The sequence below is a fragment of the Megalobrama amblycephala genome, linkage group LG4 (genome assembly GCF_018812025.1).
Source record: "Megalobrama amblycephala isolate DHTTF-2021 linkage group LG4, ASM1881202v1, whole genome shotgun sequence".
NCBI lineage: Eukaryota > Metazoa > Chordata > Actinopteri > Cypriniformes > Xenocyprididae > Megalobrama > Megalobrama amblycephala.
This window is the reverse complement of record NC_063047.1, coordinates 12,860,402-12,882,329: the sequence shown is the minus strand read 5'-3', so window position 1 is coordinate 12,882,329 and position 21,928 is coordinate 12,860,402. Positions and strand designations below refer to the sequence as shown.

The following is a 21,928-nucleotide window of genomic DNA, read 5'->3' as shown; positions in this document are numbered from 1 at the left end:
CGCCATTTTGAATTTTGCGAAAAACTTACTTTTTCGAACTCGTCCTAGGCTGTTGGTCTGATTATCATGAAAATTGAACCAGATCATCTTCAGACCATTCTGGCAAAAAGTTATCAAAAGCTTTTTGATAAACTCAACCATTCTCAAAAAACACGCAAATTAATTTAACGCAGAGCACCCAGTTTGGACTCATGGCTGTATCTCTGCAATGATTTATCATATTTACACCAAACTTCGTACAAATCATCCCAAGCAAGACCAGAGCCTACATGCTGAGTTTCGTCGCAACACCACCTACTGGTCTGGAGATTCAAAAAAGCCAAAATAGCCATTATTTTTGCTTATAGCTTCAAATATGTTTGTCCAAAAATCATAAATTTGGTCTTGTTAGATTAGGGGCATCATGCCGAGTCGAATGATATCCAATTTTCCCATATCAGCCATTTTGGTTGTCGGCCATTTTGAATTTTGTGCAAAAATGCTGTATTTTATGAACACATTAGCGTATTGTTACGAAACTCGGTATGACTCATCATCACAAGGTCCCGAAGGAGCCTGAGAAGTTTCAAACCAGCGCCACCTAGTGTTTTTTTCATATGTTTATATCTTTTGATCTGGTTGACTTATTTTCACGGGAGTCATATCCTTAGCGAGTGTCATTGCTACCTCACTCTGACCATACCACATTAATTTGGTCACAGCACCACCTATTGATCAAAAGTGATAAACCATTAAATCTTTATTATTGACTGTATATATCATTTTTCAGCTCTTTTGCCTAAAATGATCCTAATAGGTCATTAATTGCTTACTGTTGCAGCTGGTCTGATGCTCCCAGCCATCTTGGCTGGCTTGCTGTGCCTTTTTTGCTTGGCCCCATAATTGCTGCTTGCAGCTATATTTATTATTATTATTATTATTATTATTATTATTACTACAATTACTATTATTATTTCGTACTTTTGCTATTTCGAGGCATTATGATTACTAGCGATTATCTGAGTGACAAGTCTCCTGGTGATAGTGGCCACTGCTGTTAGGAAGAGAATCGAGAAATGAGATGTAGAAGGGTGTTTAATAGGAATCTCGCCTAGGGTGCCAAAAAGGCTAGAAACGGCCCTGTCCACAGAAATAACTCAAATGAATTGGTGGAGTGCTTGATTGGTAAGTACATTTGCATGTTGTTGGCATAACAATGAAATGACACTCCGTACTATCTGAAAATGCTTTATATGAGCAAATATAAAGAAAAAAGTATGGGAGAAAGGATAGAGCCTTGCAGAACCCCCCAAGGAAGATGTTTTTTTTTTTACCTGAGATTGTATTACTATAATTGACTGAAAAACATCTATCATTCAAATAGGACTGAAACAATTTCAAAACTGCCCTTTAACCCTACTGAATGTTCAAGACGAGAAATGAGGATGTTATGGTCGATCATGTTAAAAGCTGCAGTCAAATCAAGCAGCACCAAAACAACACCATCTTCTTTGTGTAAAGCCAGGAAGATATCCCTTATAACGCACCGACTCTGTGCTCTGGGCTGTTTTGAACCCTGACTGAAACATTTCTCCTATAGAATTTTCATGTAGGAATGAAAGATGTTATGATTGTTGTTGTTGCTGTTGTTAATCAAGTGAATAATTAGTTTGAACCTACAATTTGTGTCTTTAGAGGGTCTGCAAGCATAAACATCCAGTTTGGTCAGTCAGGACATTTACTTTTTTGTTATACTTTGCTGACTAACAAAACCACTGTCAATAGGTTGTTGTTCAAACAATAAATGAGAGCACATGATGATTGTACCAAATGTTTTTTTTTTTTGTTTGTTTGTTTATTTTTTCCATTTTAATTTTTTTTTTTCATTTATTCTGACATATTTTGTCATTTATTGTGCACTAAAACAACAGCTTTCATAAACAGTTTTTAATTGTTGTCTTTTGATATTGAACTGCCTTTCATTTCTCTAATTCAACTTCTCTTTGTGATAGAGTTCCTGTGCAAGGAGTGCCCCAGGGTGCACATCCACTTCAACCGTGTGGACATAAGGGAAATTCCTGCAGAGCCCATCTTCTTCCGCAGGTGGCTACATGAAAGATTTGAAATCAAAGACAAGTGAGTAACCGAAATAGCCCCTAGTCTATGGGGTTAGATTCCCGTCAATAGTATTGCAGTCACGGATCAAAAAATAAGCGTGAATCAAATTTAAAAACGCATGTAAAAATATATAACACAAACTATACATGCAAAATGATCCGAATGGCAAAGAACGTGGTCACGGATCGAAATATAAGCGTCAATCGAAAAATTAAAAGCGCATTTTAAAAAATAAGCATGAATCAACACTTAAAACACATTAAAAATATTGCACATATCTTAAACTTGTGTTTGTGTTCTTAAAAGTTCTTTTCCTTGCTTTTATTACTCTGTACTTTGTGCTCTTACATTTTCTGCTCATATTTTACTCTTTTTATATGCTTGTGCTGTTCGACTTTCATGTAAATTAGGCCGAGCTTAACCCTTTAAGACCGGATGGAGCGCCCGCGCTCCCATTTGCATGTCTCTCTTTAAGAGCCAATAAAAACTGAACCCATATAGGTAGCACAAAAATTCTTTTTGCATACAAAACCAGAGACTTTAGACGTTCAAATCATGCTTCTGTTGCGTTGTTTTCACCCTCTAAGTCTGAGTAATATGAGTTTACAACAAAAACAGCACAACCACTAACTGATATGTACAAACATGTAGATTTCACGTGCTCATAACTTCATGAAAAATGCACAGATCATAGAAAATGGCACATCATTATTTAAAGCAGATTCTCACGATTAAAATGAACCAAAATCAACATAATATATTGCGTTGATCACAAGATATTACTCACGGAATGATTATACATGCTTAGCTAAAAACATGTCTCTCATCTTTCTCTTTGATGCAGTGTGTATCCAATGTTCCCGGAACCATCCATGTTCGTTTTCCAATGTGGAATAACACAAAATAGCTATCATCTTAAAACTTAGAATCTCAGCTTTTTAATGCATCTAACTATTTTGAAAAACTCCTAAAGAGTGCTGAGAAGTGCCTCTAAACCGGAGTTTACTGCTCGTGGGCGCCATCTGGCTGCGAAAAAAATTAATAACACTATTCTACTATACTTCATTCTATCACCACAAAATTTGAACAAGATGCATCTCACATGTAGGAGAGCATCACCAAAAAAGAATTTCTCTGATGTTATTGCCTTCCTGAGTTATTCCTTGTCAAATTAAAAAAAAAAATGAAAAATTATAAAAAAAAATATATATTTATATATTTTTTGTCTTTTATCAGCAGTTTCTCAGCATAAAAATGTCCTAATGTAATTTATATTTTCTAAAAATTTCAAATGATATCAAATGATACCTACCTTTTGACTCTCCTTGCTACAGTTTTGGAGTTATGAGTCTTTATTTTGTGTATGTCGTTCAGAGAAAAAAAAAATCTAAAAAAGCCTTCAGGTCTTAAAGGGTTAAGCCTCACCATTGGTCCACAAGTTCTAGATTGACAGCTCCTCCTTTACCCAGTCAACCAAAGAGAGTAGAGGTGTGCGATACCGCTAGATTTGGTATCGATCCGATACCAAGTAAATACAGGGCCAGTATCGCCGATACCAATACCAATACCGATACTTTTTAATAATTAAGGTGGATGTGTCTTCAACCTAAATCTAAATGAATTTTCATGACTTTTAATTTGATTTTGTGATTTGCATTTTGGGTTATTAATCAGTACTACAAAAGCTTTTGTTCAGAAACAACTTTTGGTTACTTCTGTTTTATTTAAATAAACAAAGTTACAAAATGATTACTTCACAAATATAAAAAATGTAAAAACAAATTCTCTTTTCAAGTAGCATGTTAACAAAAAATGTTTCTCCTCTTTAGTGCACTTCTTTTCAGGATTTTTTTCTTAAATAAACAAAGTCACAAAGGGGTAGGGGGATTTTTCTCCTCCTCTCTCCGTTTCTGCAGCTCTGCATTTTCTGGTCCGTGATTTTTCATATGTTTGTACAAATTAGTTGTATTGCCACTGTATTTTAAAGACTTTCTACAAATGGTACAAGTCGCTCTTGTCTCATTTTCGGCCTGAAAATACAGCCATACAACGCTCCTCTTTCTCTCTGCTGCCATTCTCCGCCTCTGACTGACTGCTGTTAGAAATGCGCGGCTGAGCGGCGCACGCGCCTGACTGCTGGTGGTAGCGCTAGTGGTGAGTCACGTGACGGTACAACACAGGAGAGGGGGAGGAGAGCAGTGTCGAGCACGAGCAGCACTCTTGGTGTTAAAATATTACTCATGATGCTAATATGCTAAGGCTACTGTAGATAATATACTTAACTGTTGTTGTTAAACGATCATAGGTAATCTGGTAAATTAATTCTAAGACTGAATGTATAATTTCTGCACTAACTACGATAGTGTTACAGAGGAGATAGTTACAGAAACCAGGTGGATTTGATATGCAGTGATTTATTCACTCACTTGTTGTTTATTTACATAACTACATAATTGAACAATACTATAAGAATGTTTTAAATATAGCTTTAAAAACAAAATTATAGATCAGGGATAGGCAACTTCAGTTCTGGAGTGCCACTGTCCTGCAGAGTTTAGCTCCAACCCCATTAAAAAATATAAAAATAAAAACTCGTCTATAGTATTAATAATCCTGAAGACACTGATTAGCTAGTTAAGGTGTGTTTGATTAGGGTTGAAGCTAAACTCTGCATGCCCATCCATGTTATAGAAATATGAATTTAAATGGCCAGAAGGTGGTGGCAAGTTACTGTCTTTACGAGTGAGTCTTTCATTAAAGGTCTCGTTCAAATTGGGAATTCATTAACAAAACACTGCTGTGTTGCTCAGAGATGAGCAACGCTGTTCTGCTGTGGCTTTGTTTGATACTACTTTCATCAAAATAGTGCAAAAACACACTCAAAATTAACTTATTGCTATATTGATTTATGCAACAGCTCAATAAACATTTGCATTCGCTCTAATATTGGGGAAAACACTCTTGCTGGTGTGATAGGCTATTGCTTAACTTTATAATTTTATAATCTCGGTGTTAAAATGTGATAATTCATAAACTAACACCCTTGTCAATGACATACTGTACGTGGAAGACAATCTATAAATCTGTTTACAGGAAAACAATACATGACAAAATATGAAGGCAGTTTACAATTACGAGCAATATACAATGATCGAAACAATTGCAATGGCATATCTTACTTTAACTGTAATTCACAAGCAAATATATTAGTAAGGTAGGTTTCATATATTCTCTAGTGCAAAAGACAGGAATTGAAGAGACAAGCAAGCATATATTATTATTGTATGAATACTAAAAATATCTAACAGTAATATAACGGGTATAGACGAGGCAGGCACACATAAGCGTGACGACATGAGGCCGCTGCATAGTGGTAGTTGTTTTGCAGTGCATTAAAGGTGAATATAACAGTGATGGATCATCAGACAGGCACAACTGTGACAGGTTGTCATTAGGATGGTGAATTTAACAATAAAAGATTGTCCACGTAGACGTATATACCGGTGACAGGTCAAATTGCAGGCAAATATACAGTATAACGGTGTCCTGCCACATAAAAATTTTACCCCAGCTCAGAAATTGCCAGCTGTGACTGTTATCTTCTCCTGTATGAGTGTGAGCATCAGTAGCCATGAGTCACATTGAAGTGATGTCATCTCCCTCTCTTCGATTGATTGGCTAGAGGAGCTGTCAATCTAGAACTAGTGGACCAATGGTGACGCTTAAGCCTGGCCTAATTTACATGAAACTTGAACTGCAACATTTGGAAACACGAGCGGAACATGGAAAGAAGAGCAAAGAGGAAAAACAGCACAAGCGTACAAAAGAGTAAAATATGAGCAGAAAATGTGACCGCACAGTACAGAGTAATAAAAACAAGGAAAACAAAGACACAAGTTTAAGATTTGTGCAATATCATTTTAATGTGTTTAGTTTGATTCATGCTTATTTTTTTAAATACGCTTTTTATTATTATTTTTTTATATATATATATATATATATTTCAATCCGTGACCAAGTTCTTTGCCATTCTGATAATTTTACATAATTTTTAAAGTTTGTGTTATATATTTTTGTGTTTTTAAATTTTTGATTCATGCCTATTATTTTTTTGATCCGTGACCGCATACTATTGGCGGGAATCTAATCCCATACTAGTCCATCACAGACACCAGTTACATAACTGAACACTTATTTATTTTGTTTATGTGCTGTTGGCAATTACTAATCACAGCAGGGTTCCCACCATCATGGAAAACTTGGAAAGGTCCTGAAAATTCTTCAGTCAGAAAGTGTTTGGGAGGTTATTTTGAAACTAGCTTGCAATAGTTACAGCTAAGAGCTACATATACAGATGGCATAATTGAACTGCCCATTGCTTCTAATTAGTCAACCTTCTGTACTGTCTAAATCCCATCCATCGAAGTAATTATCATTTCTGTTGCATATTTCTTTTTCATATATATGTCTTAAAGGCATGAAAATTTCACTTTGAGGTTTTTTGACATTAATATGACTTCCCCTCATCTGCATTTGGTCCCCCAGTGGCTAGAAAAGGTGATGGGTGTAAACCAAGCCCTGGGTAAATTGAGAAAATGAAATGGCCCAAGATGGCCCAATCTGGAATCTCTGCTTTGCCTGCCCATGAGAAAATGAGCTACTACAGTGAGATTCGAGCACAATATTTTTTTTTTCCTCGAGAGACATCATGGCTTGTAAACTAGCGAAGCATGGCAATTGCTCAGTGTTTGGATGTACAAAAGAACACCGAAGTATTTTTTTAGTTCCTTCATCCAAGCCTATGAAGAAACAGTGGGTTAATTGTATTTTCTCTGGTAATGCGCCGATACAACTTCCCATAGTTTTGTATGTCTGCGCCACACATTTCACAGACGACTGTTTCCTCAGCGTGGGCCAATACAGCCCAGTTACTGTCGCTAATGTAAAGGTAGACAGCATCAAGTATGTGTGTGAATACACACACTGTAAGGTGAGTGTTGTACATTTCTGTGTTGTTTGGATAACCGTTCTGCTGTTGGTGTTATGGCGCACACGATTTCCACATTTCCAGATTGCAGAGCTTGATGTAATTGTAATAAAAAAGATTGTAAAAACTTTTAAGATTTATGAAATATAAAATATGTAAATAAATAAATGATGTTGGCATGGTAGCACATTTTCCACAACGGCACCTATCCAAAAAGGTATTTGCAATAATAGCAGAGGTCTGACTAATTTAGTTGCGCTGGTTAGTATTTATAGCTTATAATTATATAATATATATACGATAGCAAAACAGAACAACATAAAAAGCCAACAATGTAGGCTAGCAATAGCTACATGATAATAACTGTAACAGCATACATAAACCAACTAAAGTACCGTATCCAGACACAATGTTTTAAACTAACCCCTTCGGAGACATTCTGCTGTAGCTGCTGAATTGCAACTTCTCCATCCGGATCAGATTCTGGGTCAAACTGAAAGCTTGAACGACTGCGTGTCTATGAGCCATTGCTACATCCACTGTCAACATTAGCGCATGGTACCGTGGCCGCAAGCTGGTTAAGGCCATACCCACCCTCCACCTTGCCCCTCCTCTCTCCTTCTCATTAGCATTTAAAGCTACAGACCCAGAAACGGCACGTCCTGAGGAAAGCTCATTGTTGGACTGGCTCATAGTGGCTGAAATTCTGCACCAAGCCTGAATTTCAGGAAAGAGACTTCAGATACAGTACTAGGGACCACTTTGGCCTATATAAAAGCATCCAAAAAGTAGCATGTCATGGGACCTTTAAGAAACCGGGACTATCAGTCCATGATGGTCCAAAAAAACAATGGGCCTCATTTATCAATCTAACGTAGAAATTAGCACAGATCTGAGTGCAGAAATCATTTTACGACAGGGTTCACGTGTGATTAATCAAATGTTTGTATTCTGCCAATCCTGTCGTACAAATGATCGTACATTGATAAATGTGGCAGCTGAAAACCATCATTTAAATATCACGCCCCCAAAAATTCACAGTTTCGAAGCCTCACCCCTAGAGTTTATGACGTGGAGAAAACATAACCCGGCCAAGAAGAGGAAATTATCTCATGAAAGAGAAATTCATTTTACACCAAAAACACCTGTTAACCTTGTAATTGCAAATAATTACATTAATTTATATGTATTTAATACCGGTGAATAAAAGTAAACTGTATACGGAACAAGAATGAAAAAGAAGCTATAAAATTAATATATTAAACACTAAAACGAAACATAAATTAGTGGCATTCATTATAAACAACATAAGTCAAGCCAAAATGATTTTTTTTTTTTTTTTTTTTTTTTTTTTAGGCTAAAGCGAAACTGATGGTCTCACCTCTCTCAATCCAAATATGTTTCTATATTTGCATGTAACAAAACAATTTTAAAATATGTTCTGAGTTTGTCACACCACAGAAAAATGTTAACCACCCAGCCAAATTTGAATGATTTAAAAAAAAAAAAAAAAACAGCAAGTAAATGAAATAAGTTATCAAAATCTTGAAAAAATAAGCAGTGCTCTCTGCTGGTGGCGTGTCCGCTGTCGGTGTTAAAACCACGCCCACTCGCGAGAAAAGTTGCGGTCTCTCAACTTGCTTGTCTAATCACCTTAGAGGGTTGCAAAATTTTGTACAGTTACTGTGGACTACCTACTAATTATAATATAAGCACACAAGGCAACTTGAACTCATTGGTGGGCACGTACTGCCAAATGTGGCACCAGATATTGGCACTGCGAGAAGAGAGAATGAAGGCCGGGACGGGAGATAGTTGGTTTGGCCCCATATCATCGGTTGTCGGAGGGACGGGAGGATGAAGGCCGATGCAGGAGATAGTCTGTTCAGCCCCATTCACCAATAACAGTGGCTTATCAGTGAATCCCAGTTGTCTCTGATGAAAGCTTGTAAAACTATCCGGTGTAAAAAGTAAACAAATACAATGCATTAGAGCAGTGGTTCTCAAACCTGTCCATAGCTTTTTTTTTTTTTTTTTTTTTGTTTTTTTGGAGCATATAGGTGCAGAGAGTGGCGTTTCATTCCTGAATGAATCTGTGTCTTTGAACTAATCGATTGAATGTGTGATTCAATGACTCATATAGACAGCCACTTGGGGTGCTTCTCAATACTCAAATTGATGCTTCCTCAATTCCTTGCTCCTCTGTCCTCCAGTCTTTGGCAGTGTGATTTAATTTGGCAGTGTGCCAAGTATGTAGGCTTGGGGTAGTTGTTGGTGCAGATTCAAAGTAAATTAATATTTATGAGATAAACTAATATTTCACGGCTCGCAGAGGTTAACTGATGTCTACACAGAAGTAAGCCCCTTCTAGACTCTGCCCTGGGATGGTTTGTGTGAAGTGATTTGTTAGTTTGGTTGTTTGATAAGAAAGAGATGAAATGTACTTGGAATAAATGCTTTAAGAATCAGTACAACTGTAGCAGCACAAGACTATTATTCTGTTGCACAAAACGGAGGATCAACTGGTGACGGCACGGTTTGATGTTTGGTTGACCAATCGGTGAAAAGGGGAGTTTAATTCCTGCCCATGTAAAGAACGAATATTCAAGCTAAAAAATCCATTTAAATCCATTTGGTGAATCAGAGCAAAGTGTGATAAAACAAAAATAAAAATATATGAAATAATAAAAAATAAAAAAAAATTAAAAAATAAAAATATGAAAAAACATACATGAGATTAGTTTGTTCAAGAGAAGGGTCAAATTCACTCCATGCTGTCCGGCCCTTATGACGATAAATGAACTGTTTGTCCATTTTGAAGACAAAAATGAGAGAACAAATTCTCTGAAGGTACATGGACCGCCAGCCATCTTTCTGCACAAATCACATAAATATATATTGTGACCGGTCCATGTCTTTAGTTATTTTTTTGATTTTTTTTGTTTTTAGTTAAATCATTGGGAACAAGTTAATATGCTTTCACGTTTTAACAAAAGGAAAGAATGATTTAATCAAAAGTATAATCCGTGTATCATTAATTTTTTTTTTTTTTTTTTTAAATATTGGACTTTTTGTTTTTCATTTAAAAAAAAAAACAGAAAAAAATCAGCTCGATTATTTATTTATTTTTATGTTAAGGGGTAGAAAATTAATATGAATATTCAATCTCTACATGTAGGTGGGAGATCGAAGATCAAACCGTGCCGTCATAAGTTGTTCATGAGTTGATTTGTAATTGATTTGTTTTATCTTCATTTAGAAATTAAAATGTCATATTTTCAGCCTTACTGAGCAATGGTGCCAACTGTCCTTTTGCACCACCTGGTATTGACCTTCACTTGTGACTGGGTTGTATTTAACATACAACAGATTTTTATTGGGCAAACTCCGGCAAGATGGCGCCTGTGAATGTGGCATGCCGTCTGTCGCTCTCTATCATGTCCTGTATGCGGTTATTAATCTGTACTCTCTTGCCTTCTAACTAGGGGAGAGTGGGGTAAAGTGGGACATTTTTTACATTTGCTCCCCTCTAAGCGAGCTAAAATGATATATCAGTAAAATGTACACCTTTCCCATTAATTCAGGATGTTTCCTAGCCATGGAAATGATCAGAATGTATTCAGGATGAAGATCCATGAAAATATGATTGTTTTTAAAAAAGTCATCTTGTGTCTCACTTTACCCCAGTTTAGGGGTAAACTGAGACAGACCACAAAAATCAAGGGGGTAAAGTGAACCAGCTGGGGGTAAACTGATCCACTTACTTTTTCCACTGTGAAACTACCATAACAACACTTGTTGTAACCGTTTGAATCCTGACAGCTAGTCTGACAACCACACATTCCAGAACTAATGTCGGACTAGTAACAAAATCATGGGGATTGGTCAATTAAGCACTTTTTTTCCTAAACACTTGAAAGTAACTTTGAACAAAATCAAATACAACATAATATAATTCAAAATATTTTAATTAACATTCAAATGACAGATAGAACCAGTTAGATTAGAACACAGTCTGGGGGTCAGAACACAGGACCCTTAGGGTGCGTTCACACTTGTCATGTTTGGTTCGATTAAAACAAACCCTTGTGCGATTGCTCAGTTAGCGCGTTTCATTTAAACATATGTGAACGCTGCCTAAAAAGAAACTCTAAAAAGGATAGAATCCTCACGCATTTTGGTTTTTCTTGTCATAGTCGCAAGTTTGCCCATCACAGGCATCAGACGCGCGTCTCGTTTGTGTGTGTAACGGATGGATTCCCGCCGCTATTTTGACTACTTTACACATTTTATGAGCTCTTCATGAGTTCCCAGCTGGTCAAAATACCATCACATGCAGGCTACGCACACACAAAAAGCGCATTTACCTCAGCACACAGCATTGTTTTGGATGTTTGTTAAAGGTACAATCTGTAATATTTTTTTCCGCTAGAGGTCGCTAGAAGCCTATTCAAAACAAAGGCGTAGTTTGATGGCTCCAAGTTTTAGAGCAGAAACTTGGGACATGTGGTCTCCATCTCAACGGACGGTGCAAAAGAATAGGGATTGGAGTCGGGAAGAACTCATGTTCATGGATGCGATTATTAACGTTACTGTAGTATGAAGCAGAGCAGGAGCGAGTGTTGTGGAGCTGAACGAGGAGCTGGAGCGATTGATCAACACACGCCTCACGAGCAGCGGGACTTTTATTATGACACAGTCACCGGCGCCGCTTCCGCTTTTCCGGTCATGAGTATGAGGTTTACGGGAGCTGTCCTTGTCGACAGAACCAGCGGCAGATTGTAAACAGTAATTATGTTCCATAAATAAGTAACACAATCCACCATAAAACGTGCAAGAAGTAAATAAGGAACAGCTTGAAGCAAGCTAGTGGTTTGCTGGACGCTAGACACTACTTCCGCATTTGTCCACGACACTGTTGTCATGTGGTTTCTACGTCAGTAAAGGCGGTAACAAAGGGTAACCAACGTCATTGACAGGCGACTGCACTGCCCCGTGTCACTGTTTAGAATGGGAATTTTCTCATGATTTACAAGGAGTTGAAAACATTAGAGATATTGTTAGTCATCAGCTGGACAAAATATATAACACTAGCCTAGTGGTTTTTGGATATTTTACTGCGAATATCTTACAGATTGTACCTTTAAGTTCCAATTCAAAATAGGCAATACATCATAAAATCTGACCAATCACGTTGTGAATGTATTGAACGTAATGAACTCAAGGTTCGGTATCTTTTGGTTTGGTGATAAAATTGCCAATCTGAACGCTAATTGGACCGGGACTAAATGTTTTTTTTCTTCTTTGGTCCGGACCAAATAAACCAAATGAACCGAACTACAAGTGTGAACGCACCCTTAGAGCCAGCTAGTGTCTGGAGGTCAGAGCAAAGCACAATCAGAACCAGCTAGAACAGCCTGGGACTCAGAACACAGGACTAGACCCACCTGTATTAGAACATCAGCCTACTGTCATACTCTACAACTAGGCCTACTCTACATTCCAGCCCTGAAGGTTACAGGGAAAGATGAGGAGATGCTCTCTCCATCTCTCCAGGCCTTTTAGGTTGAGGCAGCTTCTTTACCACATCACTTTTAGGAACATGTGCCACATCATTCTCCTCGAGGGGTGTTTTGCCCCAGAGGTTGTCTTCCTGGTGTTTTGCCTAGGCATGATGGCTTTTCTACAATGTTTATGACATTAAAAATAAAACATATGTAATGTAATATTACATTAAAATATGTTTAAGACTAAATTTAACTTGTGCCTTATGTCTCACTTTACCTCACCACTACATTTTAGAAAAAAATGATCACTCTTAGCAATTCAGGCTACTCTTCAGCTTGCATCATCACATGGTTTTATATGTTGATAGTTCATCAACATGTATGATATAAGTTTTTCTACCTGAATCAGTTTGCTTTGGCACAACAGTTGATTAAGTTGATCGCAAGAAAATTTACTTTTATATGCAAAAAATATATTTTTGTGAAAAAAACATGCTTAGCACAGCACCATGAGGTCCTCTCCTTCATGGCCAAGGGGAAATGTGAGGGGCTTGAAAACATAATTGTCACATAACCACAAATGTGTTCCTTTGTCGAGATACAGGGGGTGTCTCACATTACCCGATGTCTCACATTACCCCACTCCTACGTTGATTCTCTCGTATATGATCGTCAGACCCTTCTTGGCATTTGCAATAGCTACATGGATGTATTCGAAGCGAAAATAGGAACTTTCGCCGACTACACACAAGGAAGTATCTTACGTGATATTCCAGATTTTCTTCGTCGCCAGCCGTTGGAAATGATCCCGAGAAAACGCCGGAGACGACGTGGGAAACGCGGCGGAGTGGTCGTCAGATTAAAGATCCACCTGCGCGCTGGCCTTCCACTCAGCTTCACTCAGGATCTGAGCCGCTTTGCGGCCTGGTATTCGCCGATCCTGTCATCTCGATATCTTACATCTATTCCAGCTGACTACCCTGCTCCTCCCAATTCTCCAGTTCGACTTCTACAGGACTCTATTTCGCGGATTGTCATTCGACCTCGTCTGGAGGGAGTAAACACTGCAAATCTTCGCTTTCTGAGCAAAGCCCCGGTCTCGCGCGGTACTTTGGCGTTGCATTCTCCAAAAATGGCGCTGATAAACGCTCACTCCCTGGTTAACAAGACTTTTATTCTCAACGATTTTATCTCCTCTCACTGCCTGGACTTCCTGTTTAGCTTTTCCTTGGCTTTCTGAGCAAAGCCCCGGTCTCGCGCGGCACTTTGGCGTTGCATTCTCCAAAAATGGCGCTGATAAACGCTCACTCCCTGGTTAACAAGACTTTTATTCTCAATGATTTTATCTCCTCTCACTGCCTGGACTTCCTGTTTATCACCGAAACCTGGGTGAAGGTAGGAGATTTAAGCCCTTTCTCAGAACTTGTTCCTACTGACTACTGTTTCTATAACTCTCCCCATCCTGTTGGAAGAGGTGGAGGACTAGCTATAATCACAAAGAAAAACTTTAGTCCCCGTTGTCGGACGTTGCCGTCCGCAAATTTCACGAGCTTTGAAGTCCAGCTATTACTACTTGACTGGTATGACCCCATTGTTTTAGCTCTGATATATCGGCCACCGCATTTAACTAAAGGCTTTTTAGCAGAATTCACAGAGCTTTTAGGGGATCTCATCACTAAATGATCAGATTATTTTACTAGGTGATTTTAATATCCATGTGTGTTGTCCATCGAAACAACTAACGTCAGAGTTCTTGAACATCATTGACTCTTTCAATCTAAGACAATGGGTTACTCTCCCTACACATACCCAAGGTCATACTCTGGACTTAATTCTGTCTCTTGGCCTGCTGATAACTGACAATGAAGTGATTGAATCTCTCATATCAGATCACTTTCCTATCATATTTAAAATGTCTCTTCCTGCCATCTCAAATAAAGCAGCATCTGACACAAGACAGACCCGTATTTACTCACCACCTTTCTGCGAGGCTTTTACTAAGCTTTATAATGAAGCCAGCATTTCTATGTCACTTGAATCTTCATTAGCTGCACTAGATGCTGAACAACATTATCAAGTTTTAAATACTGTATGGCTGGATGTCTTGAATGTTGTTGCTCCTTTTAAGTCTTTTAAGCCAAAACCTACATCCGAGCCATGGGTTGATCAAAATATTCGCTCTCTAAGACAATCATGTAGGAAAGCTGAAAGAAAATGGAAAAAGGACAAACTGCAAATTTCGTTTGATATTCTTAAAAACTGTTTGACTTTGTATCAGTGTGCTGTTAAGAAAGCCAAGTCTCTCTACTTCACTAATTTGATTGACAAACACCACCACACTCCTAAAATTCTTTTCTCTGTTATAAATTCAGTGTTAAATCCTCCTGTAAACACCTTTCAAAATCCTACCTCTGCACTCTGTGAAGGTTTCTTAAGACATTTCAGTGACAAAGCGATGAGTCTGAGGGCCCAGATACAAGCAACTGATCATGAAAACTTGACGCTTGGAAACCCACCTGCCTTTTGGACTACCTTTAACCCTGTCTCTCTACAATCAGTTAATGAAGTAATTATAAAACTTACACCCTCGTTATTTGAGGCAATTGACTGACACTATTGGACCGGGACTGGTGTCCCTGTTAAATAAATTTCTACATTCAGGGTATGTCCCGGACAGCTTAAAAATGGCCATGGTCACTCCAGTTTTAAAGAAACCTTCACTGGATGCATCTGTCTTAGCCAATTTCCGGCCTATATCTGTTTTACCATTCATTTCTAAGGTGATGGAAAAAATTGTGTTTTTACAGCTCCAATCCTTTTTAACTAATAATCACATTTATGAGACTTTTCGGTCTGGGTTCAAATCTATGCACAGTACCGAAACTGCCCTTGTTAGAGTCCTCAATGACATCCTCATGGCTACTGATTCAGGCAATCCTGTTATTTTAGTTATGCTTGATCTGTCCTCAGCCTTCGATACTGTTGATCACGAGATTCTTGTCTCTCGCCTGGAATCCTGCGTCGGTCTACGGGGGGAGGTCTTAAGTTGGTTTAAATCTTTTTTAACTAATCGAAGCTTCTCAGTTAAAGTCGGTAATTTCACCTCCTCCTTAGGCAGTCTAAGCTGCGGTGTTCCTCAGGGTTCTATTTTAGCTCCCACCCTTTTCTCTCTTTATTTACTTCCTTTGGGCTCCATCTTTAGGAAACATGGCGTTTCTTTCCATTGTTACGCAGATGACATGCAAATCTATCTGCCTGTAACAGGAAAAGAAAAATCTCCTCTCCATACTCTATTAGCGTGTCTGGACGATGTTAAATCATGGCTTTCCAATAATTTTCTTTTCCTGAACTCAGATAAAACGGAAGTCATTGTCTTCAGCCCCTCTGACTCCAGAACACAAAATCAAATTGATCTTGAGTCATTAAGTTCGTTTATCTCTCCCCAAGTGAAGAATCTGGGAGTGGTTATTGACAACTGTCTGAAATTTGACAAACAAATAAGTACCGTTGTTGGTTCAAGTAGTAAAGTACCTACTGTACTTTAAAGTAGGTAAAATAGAGTCAAGCCACAGAGATATTTTAGGAGAGTATGTTGGGTAATTTCTTCACTTTGCTCAACCATAAAACTGTTTGCAGACTGTGCACATTACAACATGACAAAAAGAGATATGTTGCTATTCATCGTGCTACATTGCTGTTTGGTGTAAATGCTAGACTATTTTAAATTAAGTCCTGTTACTACCATTAATCTAGTTGCATCAAAGTAAATGTACAAAACATGTTTTAAATGTGTTACTCTCTCTGCTTAGGCTTCTGACCGCTTTCTACGAATCTGAAGACCCTGAGAAAAAGAACAGGTTCCCTGGAGAAGGACGAAAGTCATATCTTAGTCTAACAAAGACATTTCCTTCTCTGCTGATTTTGGGTGGTCTCACTTTACCAATGCTGTTAACAGAGTCAGGTAGAAAACTCTATCTCAATACCTGGCTGTATGGGACTCTGATTGGATGGGTGTGGGTAAATGTAAGTCCATAAGCTAGCCATACATTTAAAGAAAAAAAAAAATCCATCCTAACTGCCTATATTAACTTTTAGGTTTCATTGTTGGATAATATTCTTTGTTTCTCAGCAGTGGTTTGTTTTTTTTTTTTTTTTTTTTGTTTTCTTCTCTCCCCCTCAGTGTACCAGTAACCCAAGAGGCTTATTTACTGTTGACCATTTGTTTTGTTTTTTTTTACACTCCAAACTTTCAGAAGTTAAACTGTAACACTATCTACACTGCAAACAAGCAATGCGATGCACAGAAACTAAAACATTCCAGTGTCAACATAATATGCTTGCAGCACTGTAGACAGATGTTTAAATTTAATATGAGAATATTTTAGTTATGTTGCATTGTATCATTCGCTTGCAATGTAGACCCAGTGTGTCAAGGTTTCCATTCCATCTGAGCTTAACTGTAATCTGAAATGCACACATAGATAATACGTAACAGAGACAACATTTTATATTAAAGGGTTAGTTCACCCAAAAATGAAAACTGTCATTTATTTCTCACCCTCATGCCATTCCTCACCAGTAAGACCTTCGTTAATCTTCAGAACACAAATTAAGATATTTTTGTTGAAATCTGATGACTCAGTGAGGCCTTTATAGCCAGCAATGACATTTCCTCTCTCAAGATCCATTAATGTACTAAAAACATATTTAAATCAGTTCATGTGAGTACAGTGGTTCAATATTAATATTATAAAGCGACGAGAATATTTTTGGTGCGCCAAAAAAACAAAATAACGACTAACACTGTTTCAGGAAGCTTCGGAGCATAATGAATCAGCTTTTCGGAGCGTCAAAGTCACGTGATTTCAGCAGTTCGAATCATGATTCGATACGCTGATTCATTATGCTCCGAAGCTTCTTGAAGCAGTGTTTTGAAATCGGCCATCACTATATAACTCATTATTTTGTTTGTTTTGGCGCACCAAAGATATTCTCGTCACTTTATAATATTAATATTGAACCACTGTACTCACATGAACTGATTTAGATATGTTTTTAGTACCTTTGTGGATCTTGAGAGAGGAAGTGTCATTGCTCTCGATGCAGGCCTCACAGAGCCATTGGATTTAAACAAAAATATCTTAATTTGTGTTCCAAAGATTAACGAAGGTCTTACGGGTGTGGAACGGCATGAGGGTAGGTAATAAATGACAGAATTTTCATTTTTGGGTGAACTAACCCTTTAAAGAGATAGTTCACCCAAAAATAAAACTTCTGTCTGATTTACTCACTCTCAAGTTGTTCCAAACCTGTATGAATTTCTTTCTTCTGCTGAACACAAAATAAGATATTTTGAAGGATGTCTGTTAGCAAACAGTTGATGGACCCCATTCACTTCCATGGTGTTTATTTCCCTACTATGGAAGTCAATGGTGCCATCAACTGTTTGGTTACCCATATTCTCCAAAATATCTTCTTTTGTGTTCAGCAGAAGAAAGAAATTCATACAGGTTTGGAACAACTTGAGAGTGGGTAAATCCTGACAGAGGTTTTAAGGTCCTTTTTTAAGGTTGGATATACCTATTATAGCAGTCTTGAAACTTTTTTTTGTCATGAAACTTTTTTTCCAAAACTTTTTTGGTTCTGAATATTATGAATGGTTTCTAATGACAGACTGTTTTTCACCTTTCTTGATGTTTTTGAGAACATTTGGAGTTTTATTGGTTTGTGTTTTTTTTTTTTTTTTTTTTTTGCAGGGGGGGGGGGGGGGTATGCATTGAGTTTTGGTTGTATGTGTTTCACATCAGTTATCTTTTTAAGATGCTAAGATCTAAAAAGTTGGGCTTTTTATTGTAATCGTTTGCACTATTGCTAAATATTTTACAGATATAGTTGCCAAACTTGTTGGTTGCAGGGGTATTAAATATAGTTCGGTCAAAAATGAAAATTCTGTTTCAACTTCATTATTCAACTTCATGTTGTTCCAAATATGTGTGACTTTCTTTCTTTGAAGAATCTCCACATAGCCATTTTCAATGTTTTTTCCATAATTTAATCAAGAGCAATAATTTGGTCCAAATGATAACGAGAAATCGGAGACATTTTTTTAAAAAAAGTGTCACAGTTCAGTTTTAATATACAAATTCAACAATTATGACTGACCTCACCTTTGCAAATACCTTCAAATTGCGTTTTTAAAGCTTGTTGCTTTTATTAGTAGTTGCATATTTAAGTGAAATACAATTGATTTCTTTTAATATTTTACAATACCTAAAAGAAAATAAAAATGTGCTGCTGAAGCTTTTTAGCTTTAAAAGACCATAGGCCAGAGCTTTAACAGGACTTCCCTCTTCTGGAAGCTTTTTAGTCCCTTTAGATCTAAATATCTAAAAATGTAGGCTCCCACATTAAAAAGATTTATTGACTTGCAGCTGATTGCACTTACCCATGAGATACACATGATCTACAAATATTTTAATGGGAAATGCATTTGAATGTTTGCAGAGTATGGTAATCTTAAATAAAAATTAGCCAATAGCATAAATGCCTTCAGTATAAATTTATGATCCTGATCTTTAACCCTTATAATTTAACCCCAAGTATCAAGCACTTACTGACAAAATGACTGATCACAGCTGGGTTCCCACAATCATAAAACTTTAGTTTGCAACAGTTACATGTAAGCTACATATACTTTAAAGTAATTAAACTAGAGTCAAACAACTCTTCTAAGTCTTAGTGTATAAATGTATTTACATTTAATCAGAACCATATTTTTCAATATCTTAATCTGAGTGTTTCAGGAAAAAATTGGTTATTTAGAAAAATCCCCCCCCCCCACCCCCTGCCTTAAAATAAGCCTTTGCCAGAACTAATGATTGTCTTAATGTGCTTTATATAATTTCTTTTAATTTAGATACAGATTAGTTTATTCATGTTTACAGTCTAGGGATAATTCCTTACCTAATTTGGTAACACTTTAGAATAACTCACGCTATGAAGCATTAGTTAAGCAGTAGTAAATGGTCAATTCATCATTTATAAAACATTAATAGACATTAGTAAGCCGTTTATAAATACAGATATAAATGCTTTGTTCTTGATTTATAAGCATATCTATAATGAGTTTAATAGTTGTATTTTCATACTTTATTAATGATCAATTTATAATTTCTAAATTATGTATTACATTATTCAAAAACCAGTTATTTAGGAGTTGTCAGTGGTTCATAAGATCATTTAGGAAGTGTAAGTAAATGATTAATAAAATATTTAAATGTACATTTATGCATCTTATTATTTAGACATATAGTATTAGTTACTTAGTGTGTTATTAAATGCTTTATTAATACATATTCCCAGTGTCAAAACTACCTCAGTACTAACTTTAAAACATTAGAGAACAGCAGTGCAGAAGATCACTGAACCTTTAAATCTCATTTATAAAAGCTTTACAAAGCATAAACAGTCCTCACTTTAGATGAGCTCACAAAAATAGTTAACTGACTGCTTCTAAATGTTTTATAATTATCTGAATTAATCATGAATTATAGTAGGAATATGTGTTAATAAAACATTTACTAACACACTAAGTAACTATTACTATGTGTCTAAATAATAAGATGTATAAATGAATGTTTAAATAGTTTATTAATCATTTACTTACACTTCCTAAATGAACTACTGACAACTCATAAACAACTGGTTTGTAAATAATGTAATACTTAATTTAGAAATGATAAATTGATAATTAATAAAGTATGAAAATACAATTATTAAACATTATAGATATGCTTATAAATCAAGAATAAAGCAATTATAGCTGTATTTATAAACGACTTACTAATGTCTATTAATGCTTTATAAGTGATTAATTAACTATTAACTAATGCTTAACTAATGCTTCATAGTGTGCAGTTATTATAAAGTGTTACCCATAATTTTTTTCTTTGCTTTTCTGCCATTTTCCAAAAGTATGCACCATAGATGTATTGAATGTGTTTTTACATTAGATATTCTGTCTCTACCTCTTCATGTTAATCAACGTGTAAGCAGTGTTGTTCTAGTCCTTATTGTGTTGACCCTGTTGTGCTGAAAATTTTGATTTGTTGTTCATATTTTTGTGTTTTTCAGATTGGTTTTAGATATGTTTGAAATTGAAAACATGCTGACCGATAGTCAAAGTCATGTTTGGGCTTTCTTCCCATTAATGTTGGTCTAGTTTAAGTCAATAAATGGCTCCAGGCCCCAACACCCCACCATTTCAGAAAGGACTGAAAAATGCACTAGGGTCTTTAATAAATTTACTTAACAGGATTATTTTTTTCCAGTTAAGGCAAAGCCGACCCTGTAGCTGGTTCAAAAGATTCATTTTGTTGTCAATCACAATGCCAATAGCTTGTTTGCAGTCACGTAATTCTGATGCAAAATTCAGATTGAGGGCAGGAAGTGAAAAGCAGAATGGACGAGATGGAGGAAAGTCCTTGATGTACTGGTTTATTAAAAGAGAGGTATAAACAGAAAAATCACAACATATGTTGGACATGACGTTATAAAGAGGAGCGATTTTTCTAATGAATATTATAATAATGAATATTAGAATATTAGAATTTTCTAATATTTTCCTGTCATCGAGACGGTAAGCATCTTCTCCTGTGCCCGGTTGCGTAAAGCAAGTTTCTCCTTTGTATGACTTTAGGCGTGATTTCCCCTTACCTTTGGGAATGACTTGAGGGTTTTGCATATGAAGTCTTTAATATAATCCCTTAAACCGCAAAGTGTTTCACGACAGCGACCCAGGTTTTTTAGTGTTGTTAGTGAATCCTCATATCTATGCATTACTGTTTGTTGCAGGAATCATCCATGATTTTTGTGAAGTAAGAACTTTTCTGGACTGGTGACTGTGATTGTGCAGTGAAATTGGCTGAGGGGTGGAGTTTGCACTTAACTGCCTTGAGAAGAAAAACAATGCTGCTTGACATTACTATATTACAGATAACATGTCAGAGGTGCATATTCTGGTAGAAGGGGAATACTTTGAGACAGGTTTTTACTACAATCTCAATTGTATTGTGTACTATGGGTTGTACATTCTCACAAGGTTTGGTGACAAAGTATTTAAAATGCAACAAACTTGGTTAAATTGGTGCTGCATTGATCTCTCTCTTTTAAATATTTGTTCATGCAGTTTTGTAATATTAATTCAAGCCCATCACAGAATTCACTGTCTATAGATATTCATGCTCATTCATTGTCTGTACAACTCATTCACAATAAAGTTGCTTTTTTTTCAAATGCATTGTCTATTGTTTTTTTTTTTTGTTTGTTTTTTTTTTTT

At 36.6% G+C, this 21,928-nt stretch overlaps 1 long non-coding RNA gene across 1 annotated transcript; it reads left to right on the top strand.

Annotated features, from left to right (window-relative positions):
- Window positions 1–665: 665 nt before the first annotated feature.
- On the top strand, window positions 666–16,638 carry LOC125266703. Its single transcript, XR_007184538.1, has 2 exons — window positions 666–2,115; window positions 16,401–16,638. It is a non-coding gene; the product is annotated as an uncharacterized LOC125266703 (long non-coding RNA).
- Window positions 16,639–21,928: the final 5,290 nt, after the last annotated feature.